This window comes from Crinia signifera, chromosome 3 (genome assembly GCF_055691185.1).
Source record: "Crinia signifera chromosome 3, ASM5569118v1, whole genome shotgun sequence".
Taxonomy (NCBI): domain Eukaryota; kingdom Metazoa; phylum Chordata; class Amphibia; order Anura; family Myobatrachidae; genus Crinia; species Crinia signifera.
Genome location: NC_139219.1, coordinates 201,439,711 through 201,457,096, shown reverse-complemented (window position 1 = coordinate 201,457,096; position 17,386 = coordinate 201,439,711). Strand labels below are relative to the sequence as shown.

Here is a 17,386-nt window from a genome sequence, read left to right as displayed (position 1 = left end):
ACCCCGTGAGAAAGCAGACAACATTTAGATTTTGGGGGGATTACCAACTATTTGATAGATGATTTATTAGTGGATGGCTCCTTTGCATCAACATTTAAAATCTAAAATAAATAAAAAATAAATATCTTTTTACTGATATTTTTAGCTTTCTACACACAGCTCCACTGCATGCTGTAAAAAGTTAGGCACTGCCATTCTGAAAAAAAAAAAAAAAAGAAAGACAATTCGTTTTTTGGAAGTGAAGCAATTACTTCTGGTTTGGACTGCTTAGGGCCAAATTGAATACTTGGACTCTCAAAGACTCATGAGAAAACACGGACTAGATTTGTTGTGCAGATGATAAGGTGGAACGGAATAAAGAGTTCTCCATCTTTCAAACTGTTTGAGACCCAGAGTCCCTAAACAAATTGAAGAAGTCATATTGTGATTTACTCAAACTGAAGTCTAATATCTCGAGGCCATGTTAGACCGTACCCTGCATTAACAAAGTTTTGAATATATATACTTTATCCTTGAATTTGATTCATTTTGTGAAATATATACAGAGCATAGTAAATATAAGGAACATGTTTTCCTCTTAGCATATCACATTGTATTATACAGTATTTGTATTCACAGAAGGAAAGTATTTCTTAGCAGTCAAGACCACCTGTAATTTGTTTTACTTAAATAGTGATATGGATGGATTTAGTCAATAGATTTTTCTAGTCACTTGGAAAATTTGAAGCAATGTACACAGCTTTGGTTACTTCAATAATCATTAGTGATCTTTAGTAGTTTCCCTTTTTAAGACACAAGGTTCAGCTGGGTTTATTAATGTGTCAAGTACTGACTATTTTATGTCACAAGCAGTGAAAATTATCTTTTAAGTGTTTACAGTGTTACTTTGTTAATGACAAGCTTGCTATATTTGTTACTCCATGTCCACTGGGAATAGCGGCATCTGCACTCAGTGCATCTACTGTAGCACAGGTAATGTATGAGGAGAAAGATGCGTAATGTCACCAAAATAATGTTGGCGAACATGATTATAAATAGATATGCTTATACTGTGTTTGTAAAATAGCTGATTAAAGTGATGGCTTGGAAACCTAGTTCATTTTTCTTAGACTCTGAAGCACTTTAGCTTTTTGCATCAATTAGTATAGTCTCCTCTATTTATCTTTTAATGTGGGTCAATTACTGTCAGTACCAGATAGCTACTGTAAATAGCTGTAGTGCTCTTATGAACTCATAATGCTTCTTTTAGAACAGGGTTATTCCTCCCTGTTTAGCAGATAGTAACTTGTAATGATAAAAACAAACCACCTAAACACTGTATGAAAAATAAATGTCACGTATGTCTCTGCATACACTATGAACCATTTATACTTAACATTCATAAAACGTATTTTGAGTATCCTCTAAACTTGTTTATACTCTAGCTTCTACAGCATGTAATTTCTGATTTGTTAAATAAAGCTTGTTCATTACACATGTAAATGTAGGCATTTTACTACTGGTTGAATATATGCTCTTATCATGTAAATTGACCTTTAGTTTTTGTATTTCATTATGCTGCACAGATTGTACAACTGCTATTATACAAATTGGTTAAATATCTTTAATTGTATATGGCTTAATGCAAATGTATTCATATATATTTAATGACATACTGTATTTGATTTATTAAAGCATTCTTGTCTTTAAATACATTGCATAGTATAATAACACAATTTGGGAGTTTTATTGATTTTGGACCCTTGCAACCATAATTTTAAGATTAAAATGTTCAAAGTTCTAGCTCATTTATATTTCACTAGCCGGATTCCTCTTTCTGCTTCAATTACCGTATTTTTCGGACTATAAGGCGCACCTAATAGCCTTAAATTTTCACCAAAATAAGCCGTGCGCCTTATAATCAGGTGCGCCTTATGTGTGCACTGAGTTTGACTGTCGGACCATTTCCTGCTGACATCGGGACGTAATACGTACACTACGTATTACGTACACTGTGACGACCCCAGAAAATGGCACCAATGAACAGACCTTAGCATGCGCCTTATAATACGGTGCACCTTATGCATGGGTCAAGTACAGAAATAGACCCCATAATTGAGACTGCGCCTTATAGTCCAATGCGCCTTATAGTGCAGAAAATACGGTATGTAATGATCTACATACAGTAAGTACAGTTATGTTCTTGTCTGTACCATACACAATGCTTAAATATGATAAACAGAAATTAGACATACAAAATATATTGGTTTCGCTCCAGTTGAATGAAAATTTTTTTTCCCCGAAACTTTATTTTACAGCAATTTATGAAGAAACACATCTTAAAAATTCAATTCAATTAAAAGAATAAATATTGACACAAAATGACAGCTTTTAATTAGTTATGGAATTCGATCTCTGCTTATAGGGAATAGCAGAGACTTTACTGTTAGAAAAATAATGTACGGGCAATTGTTGTATGAAACCAGTATTAGTCTTTATGATATATGGGGTATTCAATCTTAATTCTGACTGTCGGAGTGATTACGACAGTCAGAATATTGGCCTATTTCAATGTCAATTCGACAATCGGAATTCAATCTTCCAAATATTAGAACCATTAGGACAGTCGGAACAGCCGTGGATTGTCGAAAAACAGCTGCAGATTGTCGAAAACATAACATTATTATATCTGATAATCCAGCATTTTTCGACACTGCAGATTCGACTTTTTAAAAAGTCGAATCTGCATAGGCAAGTCCCAGACAAAAACATACCCCTCATAGTGTCCAATTAGCATTCCCAGTTATCTGTTTCAGAACATGACTCTTTAATACTAGAGATGAAAAGATGGATAGTCCAGCCACCATCTCCATTGCAGTCAGCTTGGCTAAAGACTGAACATGACTTGCAGTAGTAAACTTTGTACCAAGTAGATGTAATCTGCTGCAGTCTTGTAAACCTAATGAAAGTTCTTTTGTTGCAGTGCAAACTTTCACTTTACTTAGGACCCCCGATACAGTTTTTATTGTTAGAGATATTACGCTGTCTATCCAGTTTTATCCTTTTTTCTGTCAAACGGTTCTAGATAGAGACACTACTGTTAGAATAACTGTTACTATTATGGAATTAATACTATTATGGATTTTATACTTATGTATATTTTAAAATTGTTTTAAGAACCATAAAACTTTTATATGATTGATTTACGTCTTCCTTAAGAGAAAATCTAGCATCGCATTAGCTATGTTAAATGTGAAAAAAGGTAAAATATTAAAATATACATAAAATAGCCATGGCAAGAATTATGGGACCAAGCATAAAAAGTGATTTGGTGTTTTACAAGAGAATAGATAATACCCTGAGAAATGGCCCAAGGCTTTTTATCAGTTATAAAATCATAAATATGTAAATTCTGTTTCTTTTGTGCTAAAAAGCTTGGCATTTTATGAAACATTATTTTTCCTATTAACCTCAGGTGAACATTGTTACCTCGTTGGTACTTTTTTAAAATGTTTTTGTCAGATTTATGCAAAAAAAAAATACAATATTTTGTTTAGCAAAATGTATGGCTGCTTCTTTTAACCATATATACTGTACTTCTAAATTATTTGTACTTCATTTGCATAGCTATATGAGATAATAATATGCAATTATACTTAACTGTTTTGTTTTCAGCTTGTATAGTAGCTGTGATAAGACTGTGGGGCATAATTTTCAGGTATAACAGCAAAAACTAATTATCTTCAAGATTTAAGAAGCAGAGACTGCAGCATATATATTCTACATCTGCAGCAGTCCCTCCATTATCATTTACAAATGTAGCCCCATAGGTTTCTACTTGGTCTCAGTATCTAACACCATCTTTTTGCAGTCAGCAGACCATTCAATGAATGTTTATTTTTAATTGTGTGAGTTCAATAATGGGGAAAACTAATGAGATCAACTGGATGTCTTGCTTAAGTATTTGCAATACTCTATGGAAGTAAATGCTGATTAATGATCCACCTCCTCCCTGTAACAGTACTTCTCTGTACAACATTTTACTCTCTTCTTTTTGGCTGTGTTGTTGATAGCAACAACCATAAGGCTGCCAGGAGCATTTTGTGGAAGAAATGCATTATTGCTTGGAGAGTGATAAAGCAGAAACAGATAAATACCCCCCCCCCCCTACTAAGATGGGATGTTGCTATGGGAAAACATCTGAAACTTCGTATCTACTTGCCAACTTTTAAAAGATTATAGCTAGTATCTGTTTGGTAGGTCTTAGCAACATCTCATCTTCAATAGAACACCCATCTTTGTAAATAAACCCCATGGTCTGATAGGTCAACTGTATCTTAATGTTGGATTCTTCCTGCTGAGTCTCCATTGTCAACATCTCTGTCTAAAGGAATATGTGATCTCATTATTTGAAATCTAGAAATGTGTGGTATAAGTTTCAGGGCTTGCACAAATAGTAGAGCCAACGTCATAATATCCTGCTATGTGTATAACTAGAACATACAGCATTATGGGCCTTATTCTAGTTCACTCTTTCTGACAAAATCCTTCTTAGATGGACAAAACCATATGCACTGCAGGGGAACAGATGTAAAATGTGCAGAGAAAATTAGATTTGGGTGGGCTATTTTGTTTCTGTGCAGGGTAAATACTGGCTGCTTTATTTTTACACTGCAATATAGATTTCACTTTGAAGTAAAACCCCACCCAAATCTAATTCTCTCTGCACATGTTACATCTGCCCCACCTGCAGTGCACATGGTTTTGTCTATCTAAGAAGGATTTTGTCAGAAAGAGTGAACTAGAATAAGGCCCTATGTTCTCATGATGTTTCCTATATTATAACCTGAGTAGAAATATATGAATCGTACAAATTTGCTTTGCTGCAAATCTTGTGAACTCCACTTTGATGGCTGATCTATCCATGAAGCCCCGAATAACATCTCTCCATCCAAATAGTGTACATTGTGATTATACTGTACATCAATTTAGCACCAATTTATCCAATGTAGTGACATGCCAATTAGTCCATGTAACTGACTGACCCCACATCTTGTCACTGTTGATGTTGGACCATTATAGCATGTGAATCTGTATGGTATGCAGCTGTACAATAGATGTACGATACATGTCACAAGTCCCGTTAGCAGTGGGGTTTGTGCTGTCGTGTACTACTCTATTTGTTGCTGCCAAACCTTGAGCTACTTCCCTGTTCTGAGACTTTAATGCACTGTTACCTTTCATGCTTTGGATACTGAAGGTCTTTTGTATGGAAGAGATGATTGCTTCATTTAAGACAACACATATATTATATTATTCACTTCACATGATCCTCTCCTATCCTTGTCTTTGTGTGAAATGGTTATCTATCTATATAAAATCACAATGTGACACATATTGCAGACACCGTATCTGTTAAATAGTTACATGATTAATTACTTTGTTGCACTGAGCACTGTCACATCAGCTCCTGTATAACATATGTCCATCCAGAGGCGTAGCTACCGTAAGGCAGCCACCGTGGCTGCTTGGGGGGAGCAAGCGCCAGCGGGGTGCCCTGGCACTCTGGTCAGACCCCCCCCCCTTAACCCTCCGCATGCCGCCGCCACCGCATTCAGTCCGGCACCGCAGATAGCCTCCGGGCTCCGTCTTCTGCAGTAATGAAAAATGACACGACAAAATGGCTGCCTCCTCTAATATCCCTAAAAAAACTGTCTGCTGTACGGGGGCAGCCATTTTGTCGTGTCATTTTTCATTACTGCAGGAGACGGAGCCCGGAGGCTATCTGAGGTGCCGGACTGAATGCGGGGCCGGCGGCGGCATGCGGAGGGGTAAGGTAATTTTTTTGGCGGGGGGGCGCCACAGTATTAGTTACGCCTCTGTGTCTATCCACATGTCCTGATGGAAAGGCTGTTTAACCTTGAAATGTGAAAGTTGGCATTTGATTATGCCGTTTCTTATGTACTGTAAGTGCACTATTAATATGTTTGAAAATCTGTGGAGTGCCTCGTCTTCTCTGTTTTTGGGGGGATGGAAGGTCAGTTTGGATTTATTTATGTTGCAGTAAGGGAATAAGTAGTGAAGAGATAACAAGCAGGAAATGTTCCAGTACTGTTTTCACAGCTCACAGCTTTGTACTTGGGTTATTAATAGTTTTAGAGAGATTCCAAAGATGATTTCACCTACTAAAATACAGAAAGTGAGTGTGCAAGGGCCTTTTATAAACCTATGGATGTGTGACAGTTATTGATGCTTGCTGATTGTCTTATTCATATTCCCCCCACTGTAATTGTGGAACTGGAACAAATGTAATAACAAATTCACCACCAGTGATCAGCCAATAGTTTTGAAGATCTCTGTACTGAATAAAGTACCTCTGTTACTTTACTTACTACTATCAGTGGCAGTTTTTACCTATGGATTGCAGGGCTACAGCCCCCCCCCCCCCCCCTCCAAAGTAAAATCCACCACTGTGCTGTGAGACTGCTCCGGCTTCAATGTGACTGGCAGTGACTTCCTATTGGAAGTCCGACCTGCCAGTCACTCAAGGCAGTCCCGTTGGGAGGTGTTCCCTCCCTCCGGGATGCCTCTCAGTGCACAAATGCGGCGCAGCCCCAAAAACAGGTTCTGCACATGCGCAGTGCCGCAGATGACACCGCAAGCACCGGACTCGGGAACCTGATTAAGCCTCCGGGGGCTGCTGCAAAGGCAGCTCATGGAGGCTTGGGCCAGCACATGTGAAGTATGTATGAAGTTACTGCGCATGCGCTAGCTTCGTGCAGGGGACTGGCAGCAGCGGGGAGCCAAGCGGCAGCGGAGGGGGGGCCTCAAATCACTGCAGCCCCCCTCCTCCACAAGGGTAAGAGCCCCCACTATTTACTATGTGTTCTCTCTAAACCCCTTCATACTGATTTATACAGTATACAGTACTTGTTGTACTGAATTAATTAACTCAAAAAAAACCTTGTGAAACAGAATTACTGACATTTTGCAATTTCTATTAAATAGATTTTTTTTACAATAATGGCACAAAAATTGTACTAGCTAATATCCACTTTCTATTTTACATAGCCTAGAAACTTGCTACTGCATAATGTAAAAAGTATTCAATCTGCAGTCATAGAAATGATCCAGAATTGCCTAATATCAAAAAGTAGAAAAAGTGAAGTCTATTAATCAAATCTTAAATTACCAAAAAAGTGAACCGAAAATCTGTCAGTTGTACAGTAGATGTGTGTGCCAAAAAATATAATATGCTAATATACATTATATGGACATTTTGATACAATATTTTAAATGAATTCTGTTGATCAATCATACATAACAGCGCAGTGATTTTAATAACTGATTAATTCTAATTATGTATTGCTAAACATATACATAGCAATCACAACACAATTTTCATGCAATTTATTTATGTCGTTTTCACTGAATTCATTAGGAATAATTACTGCAAACAAAATTGTCTTGAGTAAAATGCATTTTAATAACAGTCATACATTTTCACATAACATAATCAGACCTGGATTACTTTAGTTAAGGCCCATACACATTAGGAAATTTTGAGCTCAATGTAGCTCACTTTTGGCATTTTGAGCTACTTTGAGCTCAAAAATCCCCTAGTGTGTATGGACCCCACATCATTGCCAGACTTAGGCCCGAACCACTTTCCACAATCTCCTTCTATGGAAAGTGGTTAAGCCCCAGTGGAAATTGCTGGGTCGGGTGCAAATCACTCAGTGTGTATGCACTGAGCAATATATCGGCCAGCGATTTTTACGCCATTGCTCAGCAGTGGGAAAAAATTCTCAGTGTGTATACACATTAATAGTGTGTACACACGATGAGACTTTTCCTGAGATGAGATTTTTTTTGCAACATTCGATGCAGATTAAATATCAATGCCTGCTCCCATGTAGTATAAATTGAATAGGCCAGATCAAATCGAAGCCAGGTCTCACCATGTGTACACACCATAACACTCACATAGGTTTAAACAGAAGTGACATTTTCAAAACTGTTCTTGGAAATATTGTCTAATTTTCACATTTAGCCACATACATGCATGTTGGAATTTGGAAGTTTACCTGCTTTGAATGCAATCACACAACATGAGCAGAATTAATTATTTGCCAACATCCCAGCCCGGAGAAGAAGAATGAGAAGCAGAGAAGGATCTCCAGAGAGAGCAGCAGGCATGAAGTCAAGAGGCCCCTAGTGCAGACCGTGACTGTGGCCCCTGGTGATGACATGGCCCCAGTGGCATGGTATATATCCTCCATTCTTATCCTGCATCCAGGACAGCAGGACCCCAGACACCCTGTGTGCCCTGCAAGGGAGCAGAGGTATGGCTCCTGTATCAGGTCAGAAATGATGGGCTCCAGCCTAGGGAGGACCCTTTTTCTAATAACCTCATAATTTATCCTATTGACCTTCATGAATGTGATCTTATTCCTATAGAAAAGTTAGTGACCCTGGGGCCACTCTGTAGCGCTAGTCGTGCTAGATCTGTATTTGTATAGGAAATTTAGAGGACAATATTCACCACAATGTTATCAGCAATAGACCAGTGTACAGAATTATATCACTTAGTATAATCAGTTAACTGTGCAGGGGTATCGCTGCTTCTTACACAGGGAGTGCTGATCCCTTTAAAGGAAACAATGTAGAAGTTAAGTGGCAGACACCATAGGTATCTGTCGCTTTAAGAAGCGCGGTCCTGCCCAGTAATTAAATGTCCATACATTTGTAATGGAAAATATAAATCAATTTATTAAAATAATATACAATTATAATTTCCCCCAAAACAACAATTCATGAATTGTATATACAAGGAACAGACGAACAAGACATACAACAAATAACATATAATAAAAGCTGGATAATAGCTGGGATTGGCCGATTGGTTCAGTCACTATATGTATGAGGCTTTGTGCAGAATATAGCTAGAGGCAATTTAGAACTTGGATATAGTTACCAGTCCTGTACATTTGGTTCCAAGATGATGCGCTGATAATGGTGGTAATTAACCCTCAGGTCAGTCTCTCCATAAGATTTTTACCAGAGATATAATCCGGAGTTGCTGCAATGGAGACCTTTCCTGCTGGACCAGCCAGCGGGGTGGTTATTATTTTGTAATCCACGTGTACTTGCGCTGAACAGGAACACTGCACAATAGGACCAGCGGTGGGTATGGGCTCAAAAACGCGTTTCTCCGCCTGTCACTGGGGTCGGCGGCTTCCTCAGTCTCTGAGGAAGCCGCCGACCCCAGTGACAGGCGGAGAAACGCGTTTTTGAGCCCATACCCACCGCTGGTCCTATTGTGCAGTGTTCCTGTTCAGCGCAAGTACACGTGGATTACAAAATAATAACCACCCCGCTGGCTGGTCCAGCAGGAAAGGTCTCCATTGCAGCAACTCCGGATTATATCTCTGGTAAAAATCTTATGGAGAGACTGACCTGAGGGTTAATTACCACCATTATCAGCGCATCATCTTGGAACCAAATGTACAGGACTGGTAACTATATCCAAGTTCTAAATTGCCTCTAGCTATATTCTGCACAAAGCCTCATACATATAGTGACTGAACCAATATGCCAATCCCAGCTATTATCCAGCTTTTATTATATGTTATTTGTTGTATGTCTTGTTCGTCTGTTCCTTGTATATACAATTCATGAATTGTTGTTTTGGGGGAAATTATCATTGTATATTATTTTAATAAATTGATTTATATTTTCCATTACAAATGTATGGACATTTAATTACTGGGCAGGACCGCACTTCTTAAAGCGACAGATACCTATGGTGTCTGCCACTTAACTTCTACATTATTTCTATAGTGTTAGAGCTCAGCCAGGGCCCCAACACCATAGGCATTAAATAAATTCCTGGCCTTCAGTCCCAGACCCCACAGGACTAAAATAACTCCCAGGGCACCCAGATGAGCCCTGCCCCAGCCACAAAGACACACCAAAGGGTGAAAGGGATTAGAATAACAATGACCCAGCCCCACAGGAAAGTTCTGCTGCATCATTGTACACAACCTCCTCCCATAGAAACGAAATATAAATTCACTGACTCACATTGGACATCCAGTCTGATTAGAGTGACAGTCCTTTTCTCCAAGAGATCAGCAGGCACTGTGGTCTCCTAACTACTCCAATATATAACCCCATGATATAACCCCACGTAGAGTCCAAGGCTGGCAACCTGGCCAGGACTGATGGGCACTCAGTTGTGGCAGGCTCAGCCATGCCATGTCACAGCTGGGATGAACAGAGCAGTTTGCAGTTTCAAACCTCTGCTTAGTATTGCTGGTGGAACGACTGAATGGATGGACCAGTGTGGAGCTATGCTGTGCCATGTGACCTGTTGTGTCATGAGGTGCTGTTTACAGCTGCACAATCTGAGCCAAGTGCTCAGTTCAGCCTGGTAGAAATATTAAATGTTTCATGTACAGCTCATTCCCAAAATCCTGGGATTGGAAGTTCCAAGTATGGTTTCTTTCACCAGTTTCTTTATGCACACACTGCATACTGTATATGGCCTTCAAGAGCCTGGGTATAGGCTATAGATGATGGATTGAGATACCCATGGAGAACAAGTCAAGTAGCAGAGGGCACAGGAATATCTAGCACAGTGGGTACAAAGACTGCTACAGATAGAGCCATCCTCCTCCAGCCATTTAATAGGATTAAGTGTGCCAGAGCTGTCAGATATAATTTTATGCTAATCCCCATGGCTATCCAGAGAAGGCTAGTTGAAGAAGGCTCCATCTGTAGCAAAGAGAAAAGGAGGCATGGGGCAGCTAGCAGAAGGGGCACAAAAGCAGCTGCATCAGGGTAAGTTCAGGTGGATTCATAATCCTGGACACAAAACTGCTGATCTCTAAATTAATGTGTTGGTTTGTAAAATGCACCCTTATAATAAAGTTTCCAATTTATTCTTAGAAAACTTGGCCTTAAAGCTGTACTACACCTGATAATGATTTCACTAAAGGGTCCCTTCAATCCAGAGCACTGGGGCTTCTTTATCCATTAAACTTTCCAAGGCTCCTCTGTAAAGTGTCTACAAATTATCACAGGGTTCTGGAGAGCTGCAGAATTGTGTCTTTACTAGCTACAATTAATATGAACAATGGATCCAGAGGCCATTCTTAAATAACCAGAGGATGGCAGGGATTCAACTTCTGAGTTCCACATTACTCACAACCCAAGCAAGAAACCTGGCAGAGTGGTTTGTCAGGGGCTGAAATAGAGTCATTGGTGCTGGTGTTGCTAGTGTGGTTATTTGGCTAATTTGTGTGGTGGGAGATGAGCCATATAAATGAGACAAATGGCCTCATGATTAGACTATATTGAAGATAAATTTCTGACCACACTCAGTACATATTTACTATAGTACTTATTTGGACTAATTCTATTTTGTGTGTGCTTTGTGTGGGATCCATCCCTTCCACCCACCTGTTCTGCCTGCTACCCACACAAACTCATTTTTTCACAGGGGCTTGACTATGAACCTCAGGTAAACATGCCCCCTCCCGGTGACCACGCCCTTCATTGTACAGCAGTCCTGTCGGCGCCCCTGGAATTATGTACAATGTGTTATTCTTGAATATAGATAAAACTTCTATATGTTACATACTGTTTTGTTACATACTATTTTGATAGACATGACATTTTGAAATACATATATGTGTCACAGAGGTATAAAGAATTACGCAGTAGTGCCAAGGTGGGGGGGTATTTTTTAACAGGGCCCATGTTTGATGGAGGAGCCCGTGGCCCGCTCCACCCTCCCACTTTTCAGGGTGGCAGGCAGTCAGTGAGAGCATTTTCCCAACCTTAGCACACACTGATCAGTGCTGTGTGTGTAGCTGGGGAGAGAGGCTGAAGCAGCAGCCTGTCCTCTCTTTCTCTGTTTGTGCGGGATCCCTCCCTTTAATTTTTTTTTACAGCGGCATGACTATGAACCTCAGGTAAACATGCCCCCTCCCGGTGGCCACACCCTTCATTATACAGCAGTCCTGTCGGCACCCCTGGAATTATGTGCAATGTATTATTCTTTAATATAGATACAACATCTATATGTTACATACTGTATTGTATGATTATTGTAAATAGTTTGTTCAGTATTTTTTCATTTTACAATAAAGAACTTGCTTCAGTTTTTTCACATACTGTATATTGTATATACAGCTTAAAAAGGTGGGCATCTCCTTTGCCAGATGATGCTCTTCTCTCCTTAGTAGTTTTTTCTTTTGACTAACTTCTGATATTTCAGAATATTTTTTCTGCACTTTTCCTGTTAAAAGTATCCATTGCAGTCCTAGCTCTTCAGATTGCTGCCAACAGCTGATGTTGTCTGGCCATTGATGTTTTATCAGCTAGGTTGCTAAACATGCACTAAAAAGAATGGAAACAACTTTATTTTACTGAATAATTTTAATTGTAAGCAAAAATGGAACATTTCTGTCAGAGTTTGGCTTGTCAGATGGAGTAGTCTCCTGGATACCTAGCTTATTTTCACCTTACTCTGCATCTTGAGATCCTCAGGGAATATTACCTCCTCCTTGTCTCATCTCCTATCTCCCACAAGATATTTCAACAAATACAAACACAGTAGGTCAGCCAAGACAGAGAATACAGACAACACAGATAACACAGACAAGAACAGGACAATAAAAACATTTGTCCTCACACAACATTCACACACAATGACGAAAACAACAAAAGCAAAAAACAATATTTTTTTTAGACACAAAAATAAATAAAACAAAAAACAAATGCAAGAAAAATCCATCAGTAAACAAGTAGTTCACAACAAATGAATTCCTCCTCTGCCTTCTTTGCATACATTAAAGTAAACACACCAGAAAGATGCAGCAATGCACCGTTCTGTCCCTATTAATCAATACAATGAGCAGTTGGACCTTATTCTGGTTGACTCACAAAGCTGCAAATTTTGCAGCTTTGCAAGTCCACCAATAGCCGGTCGCTGCCTGCACGGCCACTGCCACCCTCACACCCTGCATTCCCCTGCAGGCATGCAAATGGATGTTTTGCATATACATTCATTTTCGGTGACAAAATAATTAGATGGTCGCCTACCATCAAATGATTTTGCAAGCACTCGCAGATCTAAGACACCTCTGTGGTCTCTTAGATCTGCAGGCGCCCATTTACGGGAAGCAGTCTGGCAGCAGACATCCACTGACATCAGCTGCTTTCCCCCCGCATGTGCTTCACAGTTTCATTAGCATGGGAATGCCCATGAAACACTGGGCATTGCCATGGGCACAGCCCATTACAACTGCCCCATGCCCCCTGCTCGCACTGCTAGATGTAAAATGGATGGCGAACAAGTAGACATGCATGCACAGATGCGAACACACAGTGGGGCAAACAAACTAGACTAAACCCCTTTGTGTGGTTTATTGATGGGCATACTGAGTCACAAACCAAACCACACAAGGACACAGAAATGTGGGAATGAGACAGAGGGGGAATGAGACAGGGGAGAGACAGGGGTTTGAAATATAGGAGGAAAGATAGACAGAAAGGCGAAGAGATGGAGTGAGAGTGTTGAGGTAAGGGGGTGAATGGCAGAAAAGGTAGAGCAGGGGTTTGAAATATTTGAAAGGTATCACTTTGATCACCCTAAGTACGAACAGACTATGACAGGTCTACTTCACACCTGCCTTGTAATTAGCAGATCTTCTTTGTTCCAGCAGGCTCTGGCAGTGGTTATGGCAGGTCTTCTGTGCCCTGCATGATCCAACAATTATGATAGAGGGTCTCCTGTGCCCTGGTGCCAGAGGGTCTTCTATGTCCCGGCACCATCTCTATCAGTTGAGGTCATGTATGTCCTGTTCCTCCACACTGGAGGGTCTTCTGTGTACTGGCTCCTTCTCATCTGCACTGGTAGATTCTGAATAGTGGGGAGTGGGCACTATTGGAAATATATTAAAAGGGTGCTTAGGATTGCCTGCTGGGGTTTGGGGACACCAGGCCCCATAGCAGTTGCATCTCCTGCACCCTCTATAGTTATGCCAGTGGGTCAGGGTATGGAGGGGAGAAGGCTGATATTCTCAGCTCCGTGATCCAATTCCTAACCCCCTATGTAGCAGGAGATATTCAATACAGAGAATATCATTTGAAAGCCATTGAATTTGCAATTATGTTTGAACTTTTCAGTGTAGTATTTAAATCTTCAGAAACTAGAAAAGTATTACTGTACAGCACAGTGTAAACCATTCTTCCATTTGACGAACACGCATATATTTAAATACAAATGCTGTGATCATTTCATGAACTAATACTACACCATGGTTTACAATCTTTTTTTGTGTTCGTAGCAATTCTTTCTCCAGACTTCATCAACTTTGCCAGTTTTTAGATATTGCTTTTAGAATAAGACATGGACCATTAATTATCCCCTGACACTGTCCTTATTTCTTTAACAGACTGTTATTAGAAAACTGCCAGGCAGCGCTGACATGGCAAGAAATACTGTAACTTTGTCCAGAAGTTTGGGGATTTTAGGATGATTTTCTAAATGTAATAATTTCCAGAAATGTGTATGTACAGTAAATGTAATTGCAATATTTATTTTCTTTTTAATTCCATTACCTTTCTATTTGCTAGTTAAATAACAGATTGATTCAGCAGGTGCATTGCCACTTGGGACTAAAGGGCCCACCGCTGCCACCCACGGGTGACATATTTTGAACTCAGGTTGGAGTGGAGGGGGGCAGTTTATATTTTTGCACCTGGGACTGTCAGCTTTTAACATTGACAGAAAATTTGTTATAATGATCTTGGGGGGAAGGCAATTAAGCTAAATGTTGCACAAAAGATAGCAGGATAAATTTAATAATCATGTTGGTGTAATGTTACTAAAACATCCAAAAATTAAAAGAGGCGATGTTTCCAATAGCAACCAATGATATTTTTTCCATTTATCTATTGCCTCCTAGAAAAGTATAGACAGAATCTGATTGGTTGCTATGGGCAACATCACCAGCTTTAATTTTTAAAAGCTTTAGTAAATGTATACCCATCATTTACAGCATAGTCTATTGCAACTTCAATCTATTCAATCTCCTGCCGCTATTACCGATGGGGAAAATAGCGCCGGGTGTCTTTCCAGACAGCATTGAAGTGGCATCTCCGCAGAATGGACCCGACTTTAAAAGCAGCCGGGATCGTGGATCATAGAGAGCTCAGCCGTGAGCTCGACAATGAATCCTGCTTGCCGAATATCAGTCGAGCAGACCGAGAAGGGGAGAAGGGACATCCTGACAGTCGGGATCTGGGATTGAATACCCCCTAAATATAACTAGTGGTGTTTGCCAATTAATCATCTAAGAATTACTAGTGTCATCTGCCAATTGTATGTAGTGCAATTTCACATTTGTTTTCCTGGTCTTTTCTAATGGTAATTGAAAATTATCTAGGGGTGGGGTGGTACTAATTACCTATGCCTGTTGGAGGTGCCCAGCCTCACTTCCCCTTACCTGAAAGCCAAATAAAGTCTTTCCACCTAACCCAACTCACGCTGCTGTGTGCTATCGTGCAGAGGTTTCAGGGAGGCTGTTGCTGTAATTGCACCAGTTTCCTCTGCCTATGGAGGGAGGGGTGTAGTAATTGCACCGATTGCACCACCCTCTGGTTGAGGGGACAAGGTGCAACCCTATGCTGTTCGGCTCAGCTCTACAGTGCATAATAAATAACTTTATCATATTTCTTAAAAGGAAGTGCATTGCCACATTTCCATTTAAGACTACTCTCCCTACTGTACTGAGGCCAAGACATGCTCTCTATAGCCTTGGGGGTCACAATGCATTCTTCAATGTGTAGAATACACAAAAACGTAAATAAATATACTGTATATCTGTACTTCTCAGACCATCTCAGTTGTGCTGGGCATCTCACGCAATATGTATTATAGACGCTAGGTGTATCTGTACATCTATATTTAAATTTTTAGGTTTATGAAATCTGATTAAATATACTCCATATAGAGACAATTGAAATCATCTAGGAATATTTATTATTTGGGTGCAGAATTTATAATTTTGTATGAAATTTTTGGCAACCATTATTTTTGTTCTGCCTTGTTACAAATCAGAATCAATTGACCATTACTGTGTCATCTCTATATACAGTATCAGCTAAATTTCCCCAAAATAAATATGTGTATTCTTGCATTTGTTTACCACTCAGATTTGTTAACAAACTTTAAAAAAAAGTTTCATTGTTGTTCAATTATGGAATGGACTCCAACTCACTACAAAAGTGAATCCACATAGGAATAGGAGGAGTTTGAATTGGAAAAATGCAAAAAAATTATCAGTGTAGCCTATTTGTATTGTATTTTTGTTATTTATTCAATGTTACACCAAGCTTTGTCTCCCTGTACTGTTCCTTTGTATGGCGCTGCGAAACACTTGTGGCGCCTTATAAATAAAATTATAATAATAATAATAACCTAGCTTTTAACACAAGAACAGAATTAAAACATTTGTGATTTTGAAAGAATGCTCAAAAACGTACAGTCTTGATTGTGCAAAAACTTTTAAGTACTGTAACTACTGACAGTAAAATTGATTTTTCAAAAGATGTAAAGAAACATCTGAACAAAGAATGAATGTAAATTACACATTGAGACTGCATAAGGATTATACATATTCATAGATTTTTTTCTAGCAATGAAAACATGTTTAGTTCAGCTGATTATGTTAAGGTTACCTGGAAATAGAATGGGCTAACTTAATGTATTCTTAGTGATCATCATAAATGAATAGACAGAAAATAAGCAAATTAAGCTAATGCAAAATATATTTTATTAATGAACTCTTTATTCAAGGGTCAAAGCACTATGGGCCTTATTCTGATCTGAGCTCTGTACAAATTTGTTCTTAAAATGGGCAAAACCATGTGCACTACAGGTGGGGCAGATGTAACATGTATAGAGAGAGTTAAGTTTGTGTGAGTTATTTTGTTTCTGTGCAGGGTAAATACTGGCTGCATTATTTTTACACTGCAATTTAGATTTCAGTTTCAGCACACCCCACCCAAATTTAATTCTCTTTGCATAGGTTACATCTGCTCCACCTGCAGTGCACATGGTTTTGCCCATTTTAAGAACAAATTTGTACTGAGCTCAGATTAGAATAAGGCCCTATATTCTGAAAAAAACAGGAAACATGCTTTAGGGGACATATTTATTATTATAGTGGCCAGCCCCTGATATTAGAGATTCATTTTAAGAACAGTTTGCAGCAAGAAGTAATTGTAGTTAGCTGGATTGTATGTACATGTGTATAATGCCAGCATGTACCCCATGGCTCATATATTGTGTGCAAATCTGACTCTGGTACTTGCCTGGGACTCCTCAGCC

At 39.3% G+C, this 17,386-nt stretch overlaps 1 protein-coding gene across 4 annotated transcripts in view; it reads left to right on the top strand.

Moving 5' to 3' along the window:
* The window catches only part of ADGRB3 (adhesion G protein-coupled receptor B3), an 811,989-nt gene that overhangs the window by 539,622 nt on the left and 254,981 nt on the right, over nt 1-17,386 (top strand). The window lies entirely within an intron of this gene.